General features: G+C 44.8%; 1 long non-coding RNA gene across 1 annotated transcript in view; it reads right to left on the bottom strand.

Annotated features, from left to right (window-relative positions):
* Positions 1-7,475: 7,475 nt before the first annotated feature.
* LOC138247324 (uncharacterized) overlaps positions 7,476-22,208 on the bottom strand; it is a 96,297-nt gene continuing 81,564 nt past the window's right edge. The window contains exons 2-3 of the long non-coding RNA XR_011194439.1: positions 7,652-7,703; positions 7,476-7,561 (exon numbers count right to left, since the gene is read on the bottom strand). This is a non-coding gene — a long non-coding RNA (uncharacterized lncRNA). The remainder of the gene's footprint in view (positions 7,562-7,651; positions 7,704-22,208) is intronic.

Below are 22,208 nucleotides of genomic sequence, written 5' to 3'. Positions count from 1 at the left end.
TAGGAACTGCTCCCAGCCTCTAGGAGCGTCTTGTGTCGATAGGGTTTTACCATGTGTGAGACCCCGGACCAGATCATACATATGGGAACCAGGAATCGGCTGCCCTTTGTAAACGAATTCGCCCCGGTCGTTCCAGGTGGTCAAATCTTTAGTAGTAGTCATTTTACTGAGCAACATTTGAGCAGCCCCTCTATATTTCTGACTGATATTTTTTAAAAGGTCTAAGACAAAGGCATCCGTTGTGGTTGTGTGGCCTATGTCTTGAGACACCATAGAGGGTCCTGGCTGCTGTTCAGCATCTGGGGTATACAGCGTCAGTTTGTTTTTTTCAGAGGTTAGCTGCTTGTAGTATTGTAGAAAGTTTTGAAGGGCTCCTGAGTAAAGCCCTGCTTTGTCGTGGGGTTTTAAATCAGTTCGGTTCAAAATGGCTTTGATTTCAGCATCGAGACGCTGCGTTTCGTTTTTGCGTATGTCCCAGACATCCGTGTTAGAAGGGCCAAGATGTTCCAGTTGTTGCCGTGGTACGAGGTACATTTTGTGGGCGTGCTCCATCAGGACCTCGACAGTAACCCTGTGATTAGGGGTATAGCTATACCTAACAGCGACCCTATAAAGCCTCCTGACTGTTTGAACAGTTTTATTTTGGAAAGGAGCGATGCCCTCTTATTGCTGAGCTTCTTAATAATGTGGCGCTTCTTCTTCAGAACGCGGAACTGGCTCGTTGATATCGGGACATTACCTTTTAGGGTGTTTAGGGCTATTTCTGAAATGGCGGCCACTAGGTCATCCGAGGCAGCGCAAAGGATTGCTTTTCTTTTAGAGGGGCTGGCTGTGATCAACATTTTTAGAAGGCCTAAATTACGCCGCAACCTCGCAGACATTGTGGTGTCCTTATACAGTATTACAAGGTTTAGAGTGTAAATGTTATAAACATCTTTTTACTTGTTCTTTTTATAGGTTTTGGGCATTGTTTTAGGCGTGTAGGCGACTGGGAAGTCAGGTGGTAGTATGCTGGCTCGTAGTCTGTAGTCTTCAAGAGTGTTGGGTTTCAAATCCACCAGTAAGTAACCATGGGGTTTTGCTGTAGCATCGGTAAAGCCTCCATGAAAAACGGGGTGTTTCCGGGGTACATTTGTTTAGCTATAATTGAGATCTGAAGTTTGTCTCTGGGGTTTTTAAATAAGACCAGGTATGAGGCGTTGAGAGTTATGGATCGGCTGCTCTTGCCCTTGTAAAATAGGTTCTGCACTATATATCATATGCTCAGATTACGGTGGTGTGAATATTGCGTAAAAGCCCGCTCAATCTCGGGGTGGTCCCCGCCTTCACGCATGAGGTCATCCACCACGACCATGTTTACAAGTTGTTTTGGTAGCAAATCATCGTCGTTGAGATTATCGGGGATACCCTCTATAAACCGAATGTGGGGGAACTTTAGGGTGAGCTCCGTGTAAAGATCCTGCCAGCATGAATAAAGCCACACAATGTTGTTTGGGGTCTGAGATAAAACACCGGGAGCATTTTCTAGCAGTTTCTTTATAAAAAAACTTTTACCGCTGTTGGAGGGACCTGCTAAAACGCAGGAGAATGGGTGTTGTAGTCTAGTGTCCATGTCTGGGTGGAGTTCGCGCCTCTAATGTCATTTAGTAACCGTAAGGCAGTGTTTTGTAGTCAGATGTGAGGACCCGTTTGTCAAACACTACTCTTAAGGTTTTATACATCGGTTGGGTTGTAATTTCCCATTTTTTCTTGGACCTGACAATGCTCGGGTGGTTTACAACAATGGCTTTGCTATTTTTGTGATCGCTCGAGGCGGAGTATTCGTGCACCAGACCCTTCAGACTGTCAAAGTTTATTTTAATCGTATTGTTGACGTTTAAAGTGATACATTTGACTTTCATGCAAACCTTGTTGTTTGAGGTCTTATAACTGTACGTCTTAGGGCCTGATGAGGTAAATTCCTGTATATACTCCCCCTTTTCGAGCTCGCTGGTCAAATCCCCTAGATAATCACCCAGCGGAGGATCTTCATCACCCTCTTTACTCACAAAGATAACCGAGTCAGTGTCATGATACAAACACCGTTCCTGAAGCTTGTCCAGCAACCTGTAAAGCTCTAGCCTGGCGTGAGCGGTTGTGAAGCAGGCTATAAAGATGTTTATATTGTTACACGTTGTGGGGTACTCTTTGGAGTATTTCCAGCATAGAACGGCCGTCTCGTCGTCAATAAATTCACAACTGGATATGTCATAAACAGGTGTGAATATGTACTTAAAAAGCTCATCTGGATCTGTGACGATGGAAGTGTTTGACAAATTGGTACGTTGTGCGAACTTTCCCCACAAGGAATTGAGACAGAGCTTAGCTAGCTGACGGCGGGCTGGGTTAACCTTAATGAACGCCGGTCTCAGTTTAATATACTCGCGAGCTTTGTAATCAGCGATATACTTTTTCTTTGAGGGCTCATCGACACACCATTCTGGATACCCCGAGGCCTCCTGCTTGTCTCTGAGAAACAAGTTGATGTACTCAGAAAAGAGCTGGGTTGTTGTGTTTGGAAAGTGCCAGACTTCCAGGATTTTACCTAGGCGATACCCTTTCTCTAGGGCCGTCTGCACCTCGATGGTGCACCATGTCCCCTCCAGCACCCTCTGCTCATCACTATGCCGACACTCGCTAAGCTGTTTACTTTCAGCGCAGGTACGGCATAGGGGGAACATTAGCTTACCCTCGACTCTATAAGGGAGCACCGGAAAGTAAAGTTTCCGCGGTGGGTGAATCTGACACTTAATGATTCCAAAGTACTCTTTGAGAGGTTTAAAGTTCTGGTATATGATTGTAGGATGGCCCATAGGGTACAACTTCACCTTGTTCACAAACGGATACAGACTTGTGAAGTCGTAGTAATGTATTTTCTCACCAGGGCCAGCTACACGGTACGATTGAATGGCGTTTGTACGCCCACCGAATAAGGCGTCACAGGGTTCCAGCGGTGAAGGTAACTGCTGGCTCTTAATAAAAGTGCTCAGTTCACCATCTTTCGATAGCTCAGTTACCCAATCATGTTCCCATAGAGTTCTCAAAACAAACCCACAACTCTCAATATACTGCGCCTTCGCCATAGTCCTGCGGTGCAGATGTTCAAACGAGGTTCCCTGCAGTCTATTAAACTCATGGGGCTTGTAACACTGAGGGCAGCCATGGTAAAAACACCAGTTGAACTCAAAGGCCGTTGGTACGCCGTTAATTAATGCATACCCGTCTAAATAGTAGCGACCCAGCCGGTATTCGCCGCCCTGCAGAGCGTGCTGAATGAAGATGCTCTCACTCGCAGAGACGTACATGAGCCACTGAATAGAGGGGGTGGAGTAACGTTTCTGCTTGCCGTTATAGAGGTCGGGTGGTACTAAGGCGATAGTTTCAGGCAATAAAAACATGTGTTTATAAATAGACATGCACATTGAAGCCAGAGTAATGTTTTGAAATGGGTCCAGGTATACAGTTATTTTTTTTTTTAACTCTTGAGTGATTTGGTTTCAACAAACAGGACCCGCTTTGTCATCGCCACCACAACATCTCTGAAAAGGTTGCATGCTTTTCGCAATATCATAACATCCGCCTGACAGTATGCTTTCAATTCAGTTTGAAAATGAAACCATTTTTCACGGTTTTCATCGTACCACTGTAGAAAACTCTCTTTTTCAGAGGGCATCATGTACTCGCAACCATAACTGTCGGGCGGAGGCATAGGGCCGCTGTAATTCTGGTTAGCCCAGGTGTTAAAAAAGTGAGGGAAATAACCTTTACAGCCTTCAAACCCAAAGGCTTTTGGCAGTTTGCTCAACTTCATGGGCAGAAAATTCAAGGTGTCTATGAACCTAATGTCAAAAGGTCCAACCTTAAGCAGCATTAGTTTGGAACCTTGGGTTATGAGACTAATGGGCAACTTTTCATGTATCAGGTCACGGATAATGAAGAATGAGTCATATGCTTTGGAGTTGTGAGCCAGAAATGTATAATCCTGGTATCGAGGTTGCATGAACGTGATGAGGAAATCATTCACGCATGACCGTCCTTCAAACTCCCAGCTCTCATCACCTGTTAGATGGTGGGCGTAAATATAGTTTGGCTGGTGCACACCCGTCTCTTGCGTACACTCTATATCAAATACGATATAGTCTTCTGTTTTTTTTGGGTAGTGACTTCTGAGCATGTAACACTCATGTGTTGTTCCGGCTATAAAAGCAGCGGTACACCTAGGGCATTCCATGCCTTTACATTCATGGTCGACAGGTTTATAGCGACCGCACGCCCCACAGTCGGCTTTAAGAACACATTGGGCTAGGCCGATGTGCGTGATTAAGCAGTCTTGCGACCGACAAAACAGCTTACACTTTGTGCAGTTCACTTTCTGAGCACTGTCATTGACACAACCGTCCCTCTGACACATTTTACAGTGAAATTCACACTGGTGTTTGGTCCGATTGTTGTATATATGATCGCAATGCTCGCACACATACTTGGCCCCTAGAAAACCCTTCAGGTTCAAGACACCGTAAAAGTGGTTTTCATGTTGCAACACATACACGGTCTTGTTTTTCACACTTTCATTGGTAGTGAAGTACTTCCAAGAACCGTCATGGTATAGAACTTTAACCGTCACAGCAAAGTGGTTCTCAAAAAGGCCCAGATCCCCAAAACCGACCATTTTGTCAGTCGGTATCTGAAGTGCCTCATGTGCCGCTACAGCCATCGACATAATGACTGCGTCTGGGGTAGAGCGGTCCATCAATAAGCCCGCAATGCTTGCGGCCAGACACATGTTGGTAGCTCCGGTATTAAAATCGAGCAACCACCGAGATTTCTTGCCAATGATTTTACTGTACATAATGCTCTTTAAGGCTCTGGAAGCACCACCCTCGCGACCCCTAACAACGAGGGCGATGATTCTAAAGGACCCGTACGCCAATAATTCAGCCTTGCTCTGTAAAAGTTTAGATAGGTTTTCTAAAAACGTTACAGCGTCAAACACATCCCGAGATGACCGTCTGGTAAACAGGGGACTATTGAGACCCTGTCCCTGAAAACGCATCTGAAAGAAATCATTAGGACCCACATCGTGTAACAATCGTTCGATTAGCGCTTGCACAGCCTGATGTATAGCTATAATGCCATGATCTGAGGAGTGTAGGCGATCTAGGTTAACAAACCTAAACTCCTCATAGTTCTCTGTAGCGTTAAACCGCTCTACAACTCGACTATACCGTCTCACACTTTCCATAAATACTGGTTCTGAAGCCTCAGTTTGAGAATTACTGGTTGTTGGAGAGCTCACAGGGGTATGGTTAGATGTAGATGTGTTTTTAGACCTTCTGGTAACGCAGAGTCTGGCTTTCTTTAACTTTTTTATTACAGCCTTGCGTTTTCTAGAGCTACCAAGCCACTTTGGCTTCTTATGGGCCCATCTGGTTTTTGGTAACTGTCCCCCGCCGATCTGAACAATATTTGTGTTGTTTACAAATGGTGACACTGACCCTACACCTACTTCGGATGGGGCTCCTCCAGACTGCTTAAGGCTGAGACGGCTCGGACCGCCATCCCCAGAGGACCTGTAAAGACCATAAGCACCTCCTAACTCTATATTTTGAGGTCTTATGGGTGCTGGTTTTGGGGGTTGACATGACCTCTGACTATTGAGCGCTCGTAAAACTCTTAGAGCTCTACTAAGTAGGTGCTGTGGCTTCTTTTCATATTTAGACCTATGGCCCATTGTACTGGTAAAGGTACCTCTAACATTCCCCGTGTATGTACGCGCGCCTAGTCATGATGGTATGTTACCCAGGGCTATAACTGTTGAAGCGCAAGTTTGGGCCATTGTGTTTCTACACCGAGCCATCAGCTGTCTTAAAGCCTTTATGCTAGCTCTGGATGCCGCTATATTACCGCCGTTCTTACACAGTTTTAACGTTTTTAGACGGAGCTGGCATTTTAATTGTCTGAACGACTGATGGATTTCTTTAATGTAGCTGTCTAGAACTCTAGCACGGTTTGAAAGGTTGGATTCAAGGCCCGTACTTATGACATTAGAGGTATGATTGCCAACTCCCTGAGCCACCCCGGTTATAGGACAATGGCTGGCGTTATCACCACCACTCACTGTTGCTGGACCAGGGCGGGACGTAAAAACAGGGTTCCAGTGTGAACACCCAGGAGTTTGAGAGTCCTGATCATCGCTCGAGGGTGTTCCAAAACTCAGATTTTGCGTTCCGCTACACCCTATACTGCTGTCGGGGTATATTGATGAGGATGGTGAAGACCACTGCGCACGGGCACTTGGCGCAGGACTGGTGGGGTCGTATGCCCCCGGGGGTGTATCGGGGGACATCAGACATGGGGATGCCGGGGCTTCAGAACTTTGGGTAGTACCAGCTAGAGCCTTAAGAAGCTCTATACAGTGGGAGTAGGGATCCTCTGCAGGGTGATCATTTTCCAAGGAGGGGTCATATAACACAGAGGGGATAGTTGTACACCCTGTAGGGGTTGGGGTGTGGCCAGACACCCCGGTATTAGAACTCTGGGCCCTAGGGGGAGCCGGTTGTACCTTAACAACATTTTTAAAAGACAGGTCTAAAGGTCCAGATTGCAGCTCTGGGGTCTGGAACTTCTTCCTACGACTCTTTAAGGACAACCGATTTATTTTAGGACTGCTGCACTGTTTTGGGGACCCTCCAGAGACCTCACACGGTACAAACAGTTGGGCGTTTGGTGTTGTACGATTGATACTGTCCGTTTGTCCATGCCCCATCCCCGGGATAGCTGTTGCAGAAGTGTTCGCTGTACTAGGCATTCCCTTTATGACGGTTGGTGTGGGGCCGTTTACAGCCACCGATCATGGTCCAGGTACAACTCTTGAGAGGTTGCAGGGTGGGTCTTGATGTTCGGGTTGGTTCACGTGTACCGATGACGCGGTGGGGTTTTGAGCAGTCCCAGTGCAGACCTTTAAAGACGACATCCGCTGCTTAGGCTGAGGGCCGACGTCTCCGGAGCTCTGGGGTGATGATTCTAGGATGTAAAGATAGCAAAATACATATTAGGGTTAGTTATAGCTGGTATACCGGTGGGTGTGAAAGACGTTTAGACACACTAAGGACAGTATACATCAGACTCTACATTTTCTAAAAAATCACCTTTGGTTTTTCGGCTTGAGGGGCCCTTCTTAATGGGCGGGCCGTCCTTAGAACCAGGGGACCTCCTTTTGCAGGGCTGGCTTTTAGGCTTTGCATCCAAATTCCGGATCGCTTCATCCACAGGGACCCCTCGGAATAAAAAACATAAAAAATAATGTTATACATACAAGATAATACATAGACTATACGAACTCACTATGATGACCAAATATAGGTCTGATTGTAGGGCTTGTTAGGTTTTCAGAGGGGGTTACAAAAAGAACCCTAATATTTACCTGCCGAAACGTTATCCTGTGACAAGGTGTTTGACCCATCTTGAACATGAAGGATTTGTTGGAGAGAGGCAAGCGCACACCTGAGTTCAGCATCATAACCTATGCAAGCACATGGGTTCCCATTAGCAGTAAAATAAAAATAACATTCCTGACAACGTCGTTCAGAACGACCAAGGGCCTGTAACTCACCTTGCTGCACGGTTTCCATTTGCACATGGGGTTCCCCAGACTCTTGACAGTCCTGTGTACAAGAGAGACAGATTTACCTTTAAGCACCCCACAATTCATCTTCTAGGGCAGAACCCTTCATAAAAGCACACCGAGTGTTGACATTTTTATTTATTTTTTTTATTTTATTTTTTTAAATTTGAGAAAAAAAAAAAAAAAATAATAATAATAATTACAAAAATGTATATATATATACATATATATATCAAGATTCAAATTGTTGAATCCCTATGTTCTGTAAGTATAAATACATATTGACAACTGTAAAACTTTTCTCAAAAACTATACACGGTTTAATAAACAAATTCCACATGGTGGCGCTCTTGCATAATACGAGCTCTAAGATTGTCTCTATAAGACATAGCCAGGAAAATGGATCCTAGGAGCCATGCCTGGTTTTCACCTTAGCTGAACAAGGCTGTGAACCATGTGTGGGGGCGGAGCTCAGTCTAAACTCCTAGCTGAGCCAATTCCAACACCACACAGTCTTTGTTTAAAAAAAAAAAAAATGGCCGGATGTGGATGCAACATGTGTGAGGTCCTGGGTTTTTTCAAGGCAACAAAATCAGATCCAATGCCATCCTGAACTACGGTGAGTGGTGTGGGGTACTTGAGGGGTCTGAGGCCCCCTACCAGGGATAGTTATTTTTTAATCATTATTATTTTTTATTTATTTCAACAGCTTTTTTTTTTTTTTTAATTTATGTGATTTTCTATTTTTAAAATGTTCTAGACTTCAGGGTCTCCTAAACCCCTGGTCACACTTGCCATATATATATATATATATATATATATATATATATATTTTTATTATTTTTTATTTTTTTAAAGCATGCCTTATGGAGACCTGGGGTCTCTGAGCCTGGTGCTCAGGGCCCTCATGGCCACCCAAACTTTCATGTATTTTTTTTTTTTTTAAATGCTGCCCTAAGGTACCCTGGGAGCCCCAATCCCAAGGCCCCCAAAACGCTATTCATTTAAAAAAAAAAATATTTTATATATGTGTATGGGCCCTTAGGGCCCTAGCGCGCGTGGTCAGGGCCCCACAGACCTTGGCCACGCGCCATTAAACCTTCTTCTTTTAAAAAAAAAAAAAAATGCATTTCAAAATGCTTAGTAATGGCGCCCACGCGCCATTACTAAACATTTTTAAACTATTGCCGCACTTTGGTGGCTAGCGATCGGCTCTCAGAGACCCCAGGGAACACCCCGAGGTCTCTGTTAGCCAGTCAGAAGGTTTAATTAGAGAGAATGCCCCGCTGAAACACGCACGGCATTCTCTCTAATTAAACTTTCAACGCGACTCTCAGAAGCCGCGGGGGTGTTCCCCAGCGGCTTCTGAGAGCCGCGTTGTTAATAATCCCGTTTAAAAAAACAAAAATGCCGGTAGAGGTCTCCGAGGCTGTAAACGCTCGGAGACCTCGTTATCAAGTTAGGAGATCTCTTCTCGGAGGCAGCGCGACCTCCGAGAAGAGATCTCCTAACTTGATAACGCTGTCTCCGGGCGTTTACAGCCTCTGGAGACACGCGTTATTAACTTAACCAGAGCTGCTTTCAGAGACAGCCAGGTCTCTGGGAGCAGCTTTGTTAAGTTAATAACGCGGGTCCCCAGAGCCCAGGACGGCTTTGGGGACCCGCGTTATTAACCTAGCACAGCTGCTTTCAGAGACCTGCAGGTCTCTGGGAGCAGTTTTGTTAAGTTAATAACGCGGGTCCCCAAAGCCGTCCTGGGCTCTGGGGACCGGCGTTATTAACTCAACAAAGCTGCTTTCAGAGACCTGCAGGTCTCTGAAAGTAGTTTTGCTAGGTTAATAACGCGCGTCCCCAGAGCACAGACCGGCTCTGGGGACCCGAGTTATTAACTCAACAAAGCTGCTTTCAGAGACCTGGAGGTCTCTGGGAGCAGTTTTGCTGAGTTGATAACGCGGGCCCCCAGAGCGCAGTATGGCTCTGGGGCCCTAGTGATTAACTCAGCAAAACTGATCCCAGAGACATCCAGGTCTCTGAGAGCAGTTGTGCTGAGTTAATCACAAGGGCCGCAGAGCTCAGGCCTGCTCTGGGGGACCAGCGTTATTAACACAATAAAGCTGCTTTCAGAGACCTGGAGGTCTCTGGGAGCAGTTTTGCTGAGTTAATTACTCGGGCCCCAGAGCGCAGTATGGCTCTGGGGACCTAGTGATTAACTTAACAAAGCAGCTTTCAGAGACCTAGTGGCCTCTGAGAGCAGTTTTGCTAAGTTAATCACAAGGGCCCCAGAGCTCAGGCCTGCTCTGGGGGGCCCTTGCTATGAACATTTTGGCGCGGCTCTCAAGAGAGCCGCGCTGAAAAGTTCATAGCATGGGCACCCCAGAGCTATGGTTGACCCCTTGGAGCATAGTTATTAATTTTAGAGCTCTGCACCCCGGAACTCATTGCGCTGAGCTCTAAAATTAACAACTATGCCACCCCCAAAAGCTCACCACTTAAACACACTATTGCGGCCATATAATACTGGCCCATACCATAAAATACACATTAAAAAAAATACCTAAAGAGCCCCATAACATTTCCTGTACAAATTAAATACAGCCCCACCACTAATACCATTAGCTACACAACCCCTGAACCATGACGTACACAATAAGCCCACCATACAGCCATCAAAATAAGCGCAACCCCACAAAAATACCGGCCCTGACATAACACAAGACCCCACATGTACTAATTAAGCATGGCCCGTCGCCCCCAAAATAAGTGCAGACCCCCAAAAATACACGCCCATACACAACCCCTGAAACATCGAGTACAATTTAAGCCATGGCACCACTCCACAAAACAAGTGCAGCCCTTCAAAACTACATACAAATGCATAACCCCAGAACCCATAAGTACAAATTAAGCATGGCCATCAGCCCCCAAAATAAGTGCATACCCTCAAAAATACATGTCCATACATAGCCCCAGAACCACCATGTACATATTAAGCCGTCCCAATACACCCCACACCGCAAGTGCGCTCGCGCTGAAATACATGCCTATGCATAGCACATAACCCCCACAAGTACCAATTAAACAGCCCGACCCATAAAACAAGTGCAGACTTTAAAAAATACCTACAGATACACAAACCCAGAACTAGCATGTACAAATCAAGCAGTACCAACACAATCCCCAAAATAAGTGCGCCCCGCAAAAATACCTACAAATACATAGCACAAGCCCCTACAAGTACCAATTAAACAAAGCCAACCCATAAAGTAATTACAGTATCTCAAAAATACACTAATAGCTTTTAAATTTGTATTTGTTTTTTATTTATTTTTTTAAAAGCAGACATTTTACATATCTATGTATAGTTAAACAGGTTGGTGCTAATGTCATTGTTAAACTTTAGTAAAACACATACACACACCACACTGTTACAGACCTTAAGTAGAAGATGTTCAGCATCACCAGTCTGAGCTCTGCTCTTCATGTTTCCAACCATGATGTCCTGATACAGCCCTGCTTGCCACAACTGTCAGTATGTAGTTCAGAAAAAAGAGGTCTGTGAAGGTGGGGGGCTCTTATACCATGCTCACTGGGGTAATTATGCCTGTGCTCTATGTTTGGTGGGACCTGGAAATAGACATCTGTTATAGGTTAGCAATAGCTGGCCTTTGTTGTGTTTCAACTTTTAATTACTGGGTCTGTTTTCTAATTTAACCCCACCTCTGTCACCCCTGGAAAGAATGTAAGCCCATCTCTGTTTTAGATTAGCCATGCCACAACAACCTCTGTTGTGTTTCAAACTTTTAATTACAGGGTCAGTTTCTAATTTAACCCCACCTCTGTCACCCCTGGAAAGAATGTAGGCCCATCTCTGTTTTAGATTAGCCATGCCCCTCAACCTCTGTTGTGTTTCAAACTTTTAATTACCGTGTCAGTTTCTAATTTAACCCCACCTCTGTCACCCCTGGAAAGAATGTAGGCCCATCTCTGTTTTAGATTAGCCATGCCCCTCAACCTCTGTTGTGTTTCAAACTTTTAATTACCGGGTCAGTTTCTAATTTAACCCCACCTCTGTCACCCCTGGAAAGAATGTAGGCCCATCTCTGTTTTAGATTAGCCATGCCCCTCAACCTCTGTTGTGTTTCAAACTTTTAATTACCGGGTCAGTTTCTAATTTACCCCCACCTCTGTCACCCCTGGAAAGAATGTAGGCCCATCTCTGTTTTAGATTAGCCATGCCACAACAACCTCTGTTGTGTTTCAAACTTTTAATTACTGGGTCAGTTTTTAATTTAGACACCACTGTGTCCCTGGGAAAGAATGTAGACCCACATCTGTTTTAGATTAGCCATGCCCATCATCCTCTGTTGTGTTTCAAACTTTTAATTACTGGGCCAGTTTCCAATTTAGACCCCACTGTGTCCCTGGGAAAGGCTGTAGGCACACATCTGTTTTAGATTTACCTCTCTAAATTGATAGGCTGGCTCTAACAAAAGCAGCATTTGACCATTCCCACTTTTTTGGATTAGCCAACAGTGTGGAGGTTTGACCAGACCGCCCACTTTGCAGCCCTATGCAGAGGCACCCTAACAGTCACTTGGGCATGAATGTCTGACATGTCCAGACCTGTCCCTCTCCAGCTCTGAAACCACGTGCACATCACTAAGTCATACTTTTTACATATCTCATAGGCCAAAACCCAGGGGCTAGGACCCAGACACAGGGCTAACACGTGACACCATGAGGGCCCATCCCAATTGACACCCCCATGCACACATGTCACTTCCGGGGAGGGCTTTCAGGGACAACGGAAGTCCCAGCCACCGGATATGACGTCATATCCGGGGCGGGATAACTGTCATTTTTAATATGGTGATTAAAGGTATCCCTTCCTACTACTGTGAGGTCATTCAAAAAGGACAAGGTTCTTCTCACATTCTGAGTGTCCTGAAGGTTCAGTATAGTTCGTCATTGAACTGTGTTCTACTTCTATTGTGCTGTACCTTTCTTTACAGTGATAAGATTGCTGTGCTATGTCAGGAGTTACAGATAGTGATTCTGGAGACATCTCACAACTCTTACATGGATGTTGAAGACACCTGTAGATATACTTTCAGCTGGGGTATTGGATGACAAGGTTCCCTTTTTAGGGAGATGACGTTGCAAAGACAGTATTATCCATATCTTTCCCTCCTTCCATGGCTCCATTAATCACACATATAGAAAAATCAAAGCTAGGAGGAGAAAATCTTTTCTTCTCCGAGATGTTATTAGCAACCATGCAACTATGTAATAGTTTATTATCTAATTCAATCATCCACTTTGTCCAACCAACACATTTAAATACCAAAATCCATCTGAATCTCTCAAAATATTGATTTCCTTGTGAAGTGCAATTACTTTATTTACATGCCCTTGTTCCCGCTTTCTGTGTTTATAAATTTAATCAGGCTTGAATAAGCTTCCACTGACAGTATCACAGGCAGTGAGAAGCACAAAACAAAGGAGACCCGTTCTTCCTGTGATGAATTGCCTTCCTGTAAGTCTTTCGGTGCATTGGGGAGGGACTGGCTGTGATCTCCTGCAGCTTGCAGACGTTTTTGGTCTATAATGAGATTGGCCTAAATAGCAAAGCATGGACTCCCTGCCGAAAACTCGATGTCACAGTCTGATAGACTTGGAAACCATCGCTGCTAATTCATATCAATCACTAGAATGACCCAGGTGGAAGCTAAATTGGAAAGCAGCAGTGATCTGTCAAAAGAGCGATTATCTTAAGTAAAATTACCATCACCTGTCCTACTGGAATTCCCCGCACTTGAGCAAACATAGTGAGCTAAAAATGCTGCTCTGTCACTATACAACATTTCCATTGCATATAAATTTAGCATTTATAGTCAGTGATTAACAAATGACAAGGCAGGGATCACATCAGGGTCGTTCTCAAACACAACTACCTCCTCTTATGAGTACTATGAAGTGGCTGGAAGGCAAAGATTGCCTTCTGCATTCTAAATTAATTACGTGGGGTGAAATCAAATATCTTGGCCTTCACAGTTTTGATTATATAAAATGGCAGAGGCCTTATATTATCAGGACCCTATTATGGAAAGACATTGGTCCTTCATAACAACTTACGAGTCTATAAACGCTCCACATCCAGACTTGATAATTAGAGAAAGAAAATTTTATCTTATAACTCTTATTCTCTGCTTGCTGCACTGTTTCACTTTAGAGACCAGATCATTTTGTATGTTGACTTGCTAATCAAATGAGTAATTCTTCACATTTATACTCAATAGCTTGCCTCCATTTTGACAATCTGTCAAATTTCACAGTTGTAGAAATGGTGTCTTTGGGGTCTCAGGTTACCCCCTGTCCAAGCAAGGACCCTCACTTTAGTCAGGGTAAGTCACACACAATCCAAATTATCCTGTGCCCACCCTCTGGTAGCTTGGTACTGAGCAGTCAGGCTTAACCTAAAAGTCAATGTGTAAAGTATTTGTGCAATAAATCATGCAATAACACAGTATAAACCCCATAAAAATACACTAGACAGGTTTAGAAAAATATGTAATATTTATCTGATTAGATTGAGGTCAAAACAATCAAGATTTGCAATAAGTACAAGTTGAAATATGAATTTCAAGAGTTGTAAAATAGTCTTTGGATAAGAAACAGACAATTAATGCTTGGTTTTTCAAAGTACCAGGTGTGTGTCAAAAGATTACACTCCCGAGGATCACAGAGGAGGAGGTTCTGGGGAAAAAGAGATGGCATGCATCAGATTTTCCGGCGCCCACAGATGATGCATTGTTTCTTTTCCCGGAACACAGGACTTGTGTTGTTTCTTTGGCGTGAGGTCCAGATTCCTCACTGAGGTGTGGGGATCTTCGTTGCACCCAGGGACGCAGCATGGGAATCCTGGGCGTGCGGGGGTGAAGTCACAGGCTTGTGTCGTTCCAGTAGCACGATGCGTTGGATTTTCAGGTGCATGGCAGGTGCCGTGTCGATTCTCTGTCCAAGAAGTCATGCGGCATCGTTCTGGCTCGGCTCTGCGTCGATCCAATGGACTGTGTTGCAAATTTATGGTTGCAACGCAGGCGCTGCGTCGATCTTCACTCTGAAAGTTGGGCTGCGTCATTCTGGCTTGGCTGTGCTGCAATTTCTTGTTGCGGTGCAGGCTGTGTGTGGTTTCCAGCAGGCTGGGCATTGAATTTTCAGCACACAAGGATTTCTTTGCAGAAAGTGAAGTCTTTTTGGCCCTGAGACTTCAACAACAGGAGGCAAACTCAATCCAAGCACTTGGAGAGCACTTCTCAGCAGAGCCAGAGGCCAGCAAGGCGGCAGGGCAACAGCAAGGCAGCAGTCCTTTACAGCAAAGCAGTCCAGGTGAGTCCTTTGGGCAGCCAGGCAGCTTATCTTGGCAGGTTCAAGGTTCTGGTTCAGAATTTCTTTCCCAGGAGGTGTCTTGTCAAGAAGTGGCTTAGTTGGTAGGGTCAGGGACCCAGTTTATAAACCCAAATGTGCCTTTGAAGTAACATCCCAAATGTCATACTGCTCAGAAAACAGCATTGAGGGGGGGGGCACATGTAACTGGTCACTGAAATACACCTGCACAGTCAGAGGAGGAAATAGGACACTGATACGACAATCAGGTCAATCCAATGTACCACACATTCCCCAACATCAGCAGTACATATTACCAATGCCAACATCCATATCGTGTCATAACATTGCTATGCATAGGATATGCCACATGTCAAATACATTTAAGTGGATGTGAAAGATCAGAGAGTGGGGCAGGTCCAGATTGTTAAGTGTGCTGCCAGTGCCATCAGAGCACCCACAGCCATGAGAATGGATGTAGACGGAGGCTTGAGTAGACAAGAAGGTGTTGATTCTCGATTTGGCCAAAACCAACACCTAGAAGAGATGATGCCGACAAGTCTAATAACTCAATAACATACATGTGACATGCAGGTGGGCCATAGGCCTGGGAGAATGCCCATCTGAAGGACTGGAGCAATGAACACTAAACAAGATCACAATGTGAATTCATCACAAGGCAGGCATGTCACATCACTCATGCCACAACACAGACACACTAATTGTACCCTGTTTCATTGCAGAGAAAGATGGATCTCCTGCGGATATGCCTGTCCCAGATTACCCTGATGACATGGATGACGAGCCGATAAACATTCCCCAGGAGACTATCCAAAAGGTCCTTAAAACCCTCCAGACCCCACCTTCAGTCACAAGGAGGAGCACATAACAAGCAGCCATCGCAGAGGATCCACCCACCACCCCAATTGTAAGACCTGCCAGCTCCAATACAGCTGAGGACTCAGACGACACAGGCACCAGCTTTGAGAGAACTGTAGTTGGAGTACAGCGGGAGCTGGCCAAGGAGATGCGGGTGGGCATGAAAACTATGGCAGCCAGCCTTGAGGGGGTGTGTTCGTGCATGATGTCATCTGCAGATCAGGCAGCAGCTATGCAAGCCCTAACATCTATCTTGCAGGAACAGCAAAAAACCCAGAAGGAAATCAGCACAGCTGTAATACAGTTGACCCAACACCTACAACAGCAATCCTGTCAACGCATGCACGAATGCAACATTGAACCCCTCAGTGCCGACCTGGCTGCCTACCATCGTGATGTGGCTGCCATTCTCCAAAACCAGCAGATCCTCCTTGCTGCAGTACTGCCCTTAAGACCTTCACAGGTAGCAGCGACCGGGATGTCTGACTCCACGTCTTCTAACACTGAGGTATGTGTTGCCCCTTCACAACCACCACCACCAAGAATAGAGGAGGCAACACAAACATCAGAAAAAGAAGACATGGAACAGATCACATTCACAAGGAAAAGTACCCGGAAGCACTAGTCCCTGCCACATGGTCAACTATTACCAAGGTCCTGCGCTTTGTAACATGCCAGTCTTGCAACAACTCTACTTAATGACTGTTCTGCTTACCACTGTATATCTTGTCAGCCTGCCCAGTAATTGTCTCTCTCCTACTCAATGGCAAATCCTGTCCCTCTGCACTGTCTGAAACATCAACCCCAGCATGTCAAAAGCATTTCTGTAACCCCTTGTGTACGATCACAATGTAAGATGTCACTATAATGGACTCACAATCGTGGACAATGTACAGATAGCACTACAGCACTTTTCAATAAATAGCACTTACACAAGAAATCTGTCTCTGGGTAATGTGACATATCAACTGTGCAGTAGATAACTGAAATGTGCCTACTGTCAAATTACATAGCCTGTCAATACAACTGTCCTGATACAATGTAGTCAGATAAATCTGCACAGTGCCCATGATTGCATCATACTCTGCATCCTGAGGGACATATCTGATGAAGTGAGAAACCATACACCATCATGCTGTATTGGACAGAAAAATGCTTCCTCAAGGGTATATCTAAGTCATCAAATAGTGGCCACAAAATGTTGTCACCATGCAATACTAACACATGTAACAGTGCACACTAATCTAAGCAAACAGTACAAAAACTGCATAAATGAAGGTGTCTGAGTTTACATCCAATTAGGTAATCATGCTGAACTGTGTCACAAATTACGTATGAGAGTCATGAAGACAAGAATACAAGAGTGCCTACGAGAACTCCTCTTATAAGGGTGTCCTTGATCATCACACTGCAGTCAGACCTAAAACTGTTCCCCCAATACCAAGTCTGGAAGCACTGTTTGTGACGTAGAAAACACACTTATCAACAGAAACACGTTGTCATCCATATTAACTGTGATTGGTGGTTGCAACGAAGGGTGGACACTTTGCAAGGTAGCTCTGGGCTAGCTGCCAATCGTACAGCTCAGTTGGGATTTGTTTGTAGCATAGGACACAAATGTAATAGTACAAAGTTCATGTACACTGATTCCAAACCCAGGATCAAGTACCATTTAACACATACTGTTAAGGGTTAGCCAAATATTTATTAAATGCTAATCACAGAAGAGGAAACTGAGGGAAAAATCGTACCTACCCTAATCTACCCTGATTACTCATTACCCACAACTGTCCCTAACTAACCTAAGCTACACTTACTTATCACATGTAACGAAATGTCCTAAATATCCACCCCCACCCCCTTATGAGATGGGACACATGGAGGACAACACATACTAACCTAAACACATACTATACTATCCCAAACAAATATATATTTTTTTGTAATTGTTTTTTTAATGTATTTTTTTAATTAAACACACAAGAACCCCAACATAGACAACCCACCCACACACTTAATAAGTAAAAATAGAAAGAATGAGGACCCCCCCACCCACTAACACTAACTAAACTAACAGCCTATACTAACCTAACACTAAGCCCCCTAAGCCCACTAACTATAAGAACAAGGAAAGAGGAGGGAGGGGACGGAATCATGTTCATATAAAAAACTGTCTAGAGGTTGGCCCTGCAGAGGGTTCTCTTGATCGACTTCACACGCCGGTTAATGTGGCGCACATCCCGGCTCAGGTGGCTTAACTTGCGCAGCACACAGTCCATCTTCCGTTCCATGTTGTAGAAGGCTGCAGGGTCAACAGATGGAGCTGGGGCAGTCTGGGTACCAGTGGAGGAGGTCTGTGTGTGTGTGTAGCCAAGGCCAGTGGGCTGTCCTTCACCTATACCAATGCTGGGGCCTGGAAGTCCAGCAGATGTAGGCATAACAGTCCCAGCTGTGGGTGGGGCCACCTGTCTTGAAGTGGTGGTTGTGCTGGTGGTGGCTGTGGTGGGCAAAGTAGGGCCACCCTGTGGGAAGGCCCTCCATGCCCCGGAGGCCTGTTCATGGCGATATCGACGGGCCATCCTCCTGAACCCCGACTCCAACAGCAGGATGTGCTGGTATCTCATGGCCCGGCGCTGGAATTCACGGACCTGGTCTGGAGTCATGTTTGCAGCTGTGAAGACAAATGCAAATATTCTAAATTAGTAACTGCATTGTGTGAAATGGCACAAGAAGTAAATCAGACAATACATCTACTGTACTTGTAACAGCTCATATCACAATACAGATCATTGAATGTCCCTGAGGAAGTACATGGCAGGCCAGTCTACAAAGGTCACATCACACATAGCACATCCATAACCTACAAGATAGATGGTAAGTCAAAGCCGGTTGTTATCCGAGTGCTGCCAGTTATCAGCTAACAATCATGCTGCATATCCTCCGCCAAGACCTGGGCTACAAGTGTCAGTGTACAGAATGCAAAACTAAAGCCACATGGTCTGCAAGTTGTAAGCTGCCAGTATAGTACCAAGTGCCAAACCTGAGTGTGTATTCTAGGTTACTACCAAACAGTCACTTATTCACATGTATGTGAAACATACTGGTAGCATCAGTACTAGGTACCCCATTCACAAACCCATGCCTGTGCTTGAGGGTGGGGGGCTGGATAAACAACTATCAATTTCCAACAACATGTACACCGAGGAGTGTATAGAAAACTCCACACGTGTTTGGCTCTACACACACACCACAGGTAAGGTCTATCAACAATGAGGAGCCAGCAAACCCTAGACCAATCATAGGGCCACACATGTCAGAAAATGCAGAACTTGGTACACAACATATACTTCCAGTAAGGCCTGACTTACATCAGACACAGAGTTGCAAGAACACCCATGATCATGATTAGCATGCACACCTAGGCCATTGCACTCAAGTTCCACATACTTGTAGCACGACATGTGGAAGTACGTGCTGCTAGGAGGTTCTACCTACAGTTTCATAAGTACCTTGGTAAATAGGGAAGCAGAAGTCTATTGGAAAGCAATTTGCTGTACCAATCGTGGAGAATGTGGGTCTGACAGGCTGACTAAATCGGAGCTGACTTCCAGTGCGACTCTTGTTGATACAAGTGTCATCCACATGACTCATCCCAGTACTCACTGTGCGGCATACAAGAATGGCCTACAATCCCTAGATAATACCATTGGATACGCATTGGCCAACTCAAAACATTTGAGAAACTGAAATCCCACTCATGGCACAAGAGAAATGATTGCCCAACGCATCTCACCTTGCTATGCGTTCAACACACACGAGTCAATAACCAGCAAACACAACACATAACAGACATATCAACACTTACTGGAGTGGTCGGGGTCCTCAAATGTCGCCACCTCTCCCACAGTGTAGGGTGCCGGTCCACCTGTAAGGCATGGAAGGAAGAAATGTGCTCAAAATCTGTGCACAGAGCAACAATTTCATAAACACATACAATATGTAGGCTGAATAAGGAAATGGCAGCCATTCAGACATGATGATACTGCATCTGATATATCACGGCCAACTTGTACATAGCATGAGTCTCCTGTGACAGATAAACACATATCTGCACACATACATTGGCCCTAACTATCATGTGGTGGCAAACATGCCCCGTCATTGGTGACCAGAAAAAAATATGGAGTGTAATCGTCTCATCATGTGCATCCAAGAGAGACATCCAAAGCCTGGTTACTTGAGGACTGCATTACCAGTCAAACATGCTATGTGGCCATGACACATTTATGACACATAGGTACAATGTACAGAGGGAGGGGCAGGGACTTTTGTAAGCCCTCCTGTTGTTACATTTTATTCAATTGATGTGGCCCAGCTATGGTGATTTGCACCAACCATGGAGATGTGAACCCATGTGCATACCTTTGGACTGCCATCCATATTTGGAATGTGGCACAACTAACTCCAACAAACATTCTAAGATGTTAGCTGAGGGCAGTTTACACCTTTTCACAATGTTTTCAAATCCAGATCTGACATGTATCCAAAAAGATAAAGGACCACAATAATCCCAAACATTTATAGTACTTCCGTGAATGCTTTCCTTCCACACTCACCAGACACACATGAGACATATGTCTGAGCCACTTTGCTATAATCAATTGACGTGAAGCCAGCACTCATTTTCTGCATCACGTAGTGATTCTAAAGTCAGTCTAGCTATAGCGTCAACAAGGTTAGCCAATATGTTGGTACATCTTTACGTCTCTGGCAAAAGTGCCCTATATAGACATGATTGGCTCCTATTTTGTTTGATTGTCTGACACAAAGGCAGCACCAATTTACTTCATGGAAAAGTATCCTGTACGTTTGCTGAGCACGTGCTACCTGACAGCTAGCAATTGTGATCCTTACCATAGTGCATCAATTATCCCTGTATGTTTCCCCAGCATTACACACAGTCAGCAAGTTAGCTGGCAGACATAGTACAAATCATCTGATGTCACTACAGAGCATTTAATCGTGCACATTTACATGATTAGTACTCACCAACAGGGCCACCAATCATGATTCCCAGGTGGTCCAAGAGATCCTGCTCCCTGGTGATGAGGTCAGCCCACCGGTGCTTCAGCTGGTGGTCACTCCTCTGGCTGGCATACACATGCTGCAGGTGATGCAGCACCTTTCCCCACCGGATTCTGCGCGCCTCTGTGTGATACCCCTGTATCACTCTGCCCGCTGCCTCAGTCATCAGTGGCAAGAAATGGCACACAAGCCAGATGAAGCCCCCCAACTCCTCTTCACCCATCCTGCCAAGACGTGGCCTACCAGACATATTAAAAATGTGAAAGGGAATAGGGGTAAAGAAATAGAAAGGGGAAAAGGGGGAAAGTAGGGGTACAAAATACAGAAGAAAAGTAAACTTAACCACTAAAAGAGCACAACTATCCCCAAACTACCACTACCCACAACAGACTCCCACAAACAACAAAAACACTAGATACATGGACAAATGTACACAAAACACAGTAGGACAGTATACACCAACAATATTTATTTCACAAATTGACAATAGAGACAGCACACAGGACATAAAAGCACAAAATCTTAGGACACCACTCTCTACACAGCCACACAGTCTAGAAGAATCATAGACTGCAAAGTGAAATTGAAAGTACACCCACTGTACATGATCTGTAAACAGGATATCCTATTACATCACTTCTTGTATGAAATGTCCACCCTTTTTCGCGTTATGTGTCATTTTTTGTCCACCAATACTGTATTTGCGTAATTTTTTTTGGAATGCACAGTAGTGAAAATTAGCCTGCATCCAAATAATAGTACATGGCCTGTAAAAATATCTGGATGCGGCCTTAGGTTCACTCCTGTGCGTCAAAAAAAATGACACAAATACAGTATTGGTGGGCAAAAAATGACGCATAACGCTAGGAACGTCAAACTTTCTGTGCATTAACTGGTTTTGGGCATTTTTTCTGTTTTAATGTTATGTTACATTTGGGACACATCAGAGATAGGCTGATTGCACCCACTATGGTGTTGATGGTGTATGTTCACATGTGTGACATCATATTGCAGCCGACCATGATCCACTACTCCCTTCACAGTATTTTTACAGTTGGCTGACGCAATAGGTGGTCATAAGTATGGCCTACATGTATGTGTTGCACAAATTGGGCATGTTTGGCATAAGAAGAGGATAGCAATGTGACGCACATATGTACAATACCTAAATGCCTTTGGCTCAAAGTGTGTGCTT

Source organism: Pleurodeles waltl, chromosome 7 (assembly GCF_031143425.1).
Source record: "Pleurodeles waltl isolate 20211129_DDA chromosome 7, aPleWal1.hap1.20221129, whole genome shotgun sequence".
In the NCBI taxonomy this organism is placed as follows: Eukaryota; Metazoa; Chordata; class Amphibia; order Caudata; family Salamandridae; genus Pleurodeles; species Pleurodeles waltl.
This window is presented reverse-complemented; position numbering and strand designations above follow the sequence as displayed.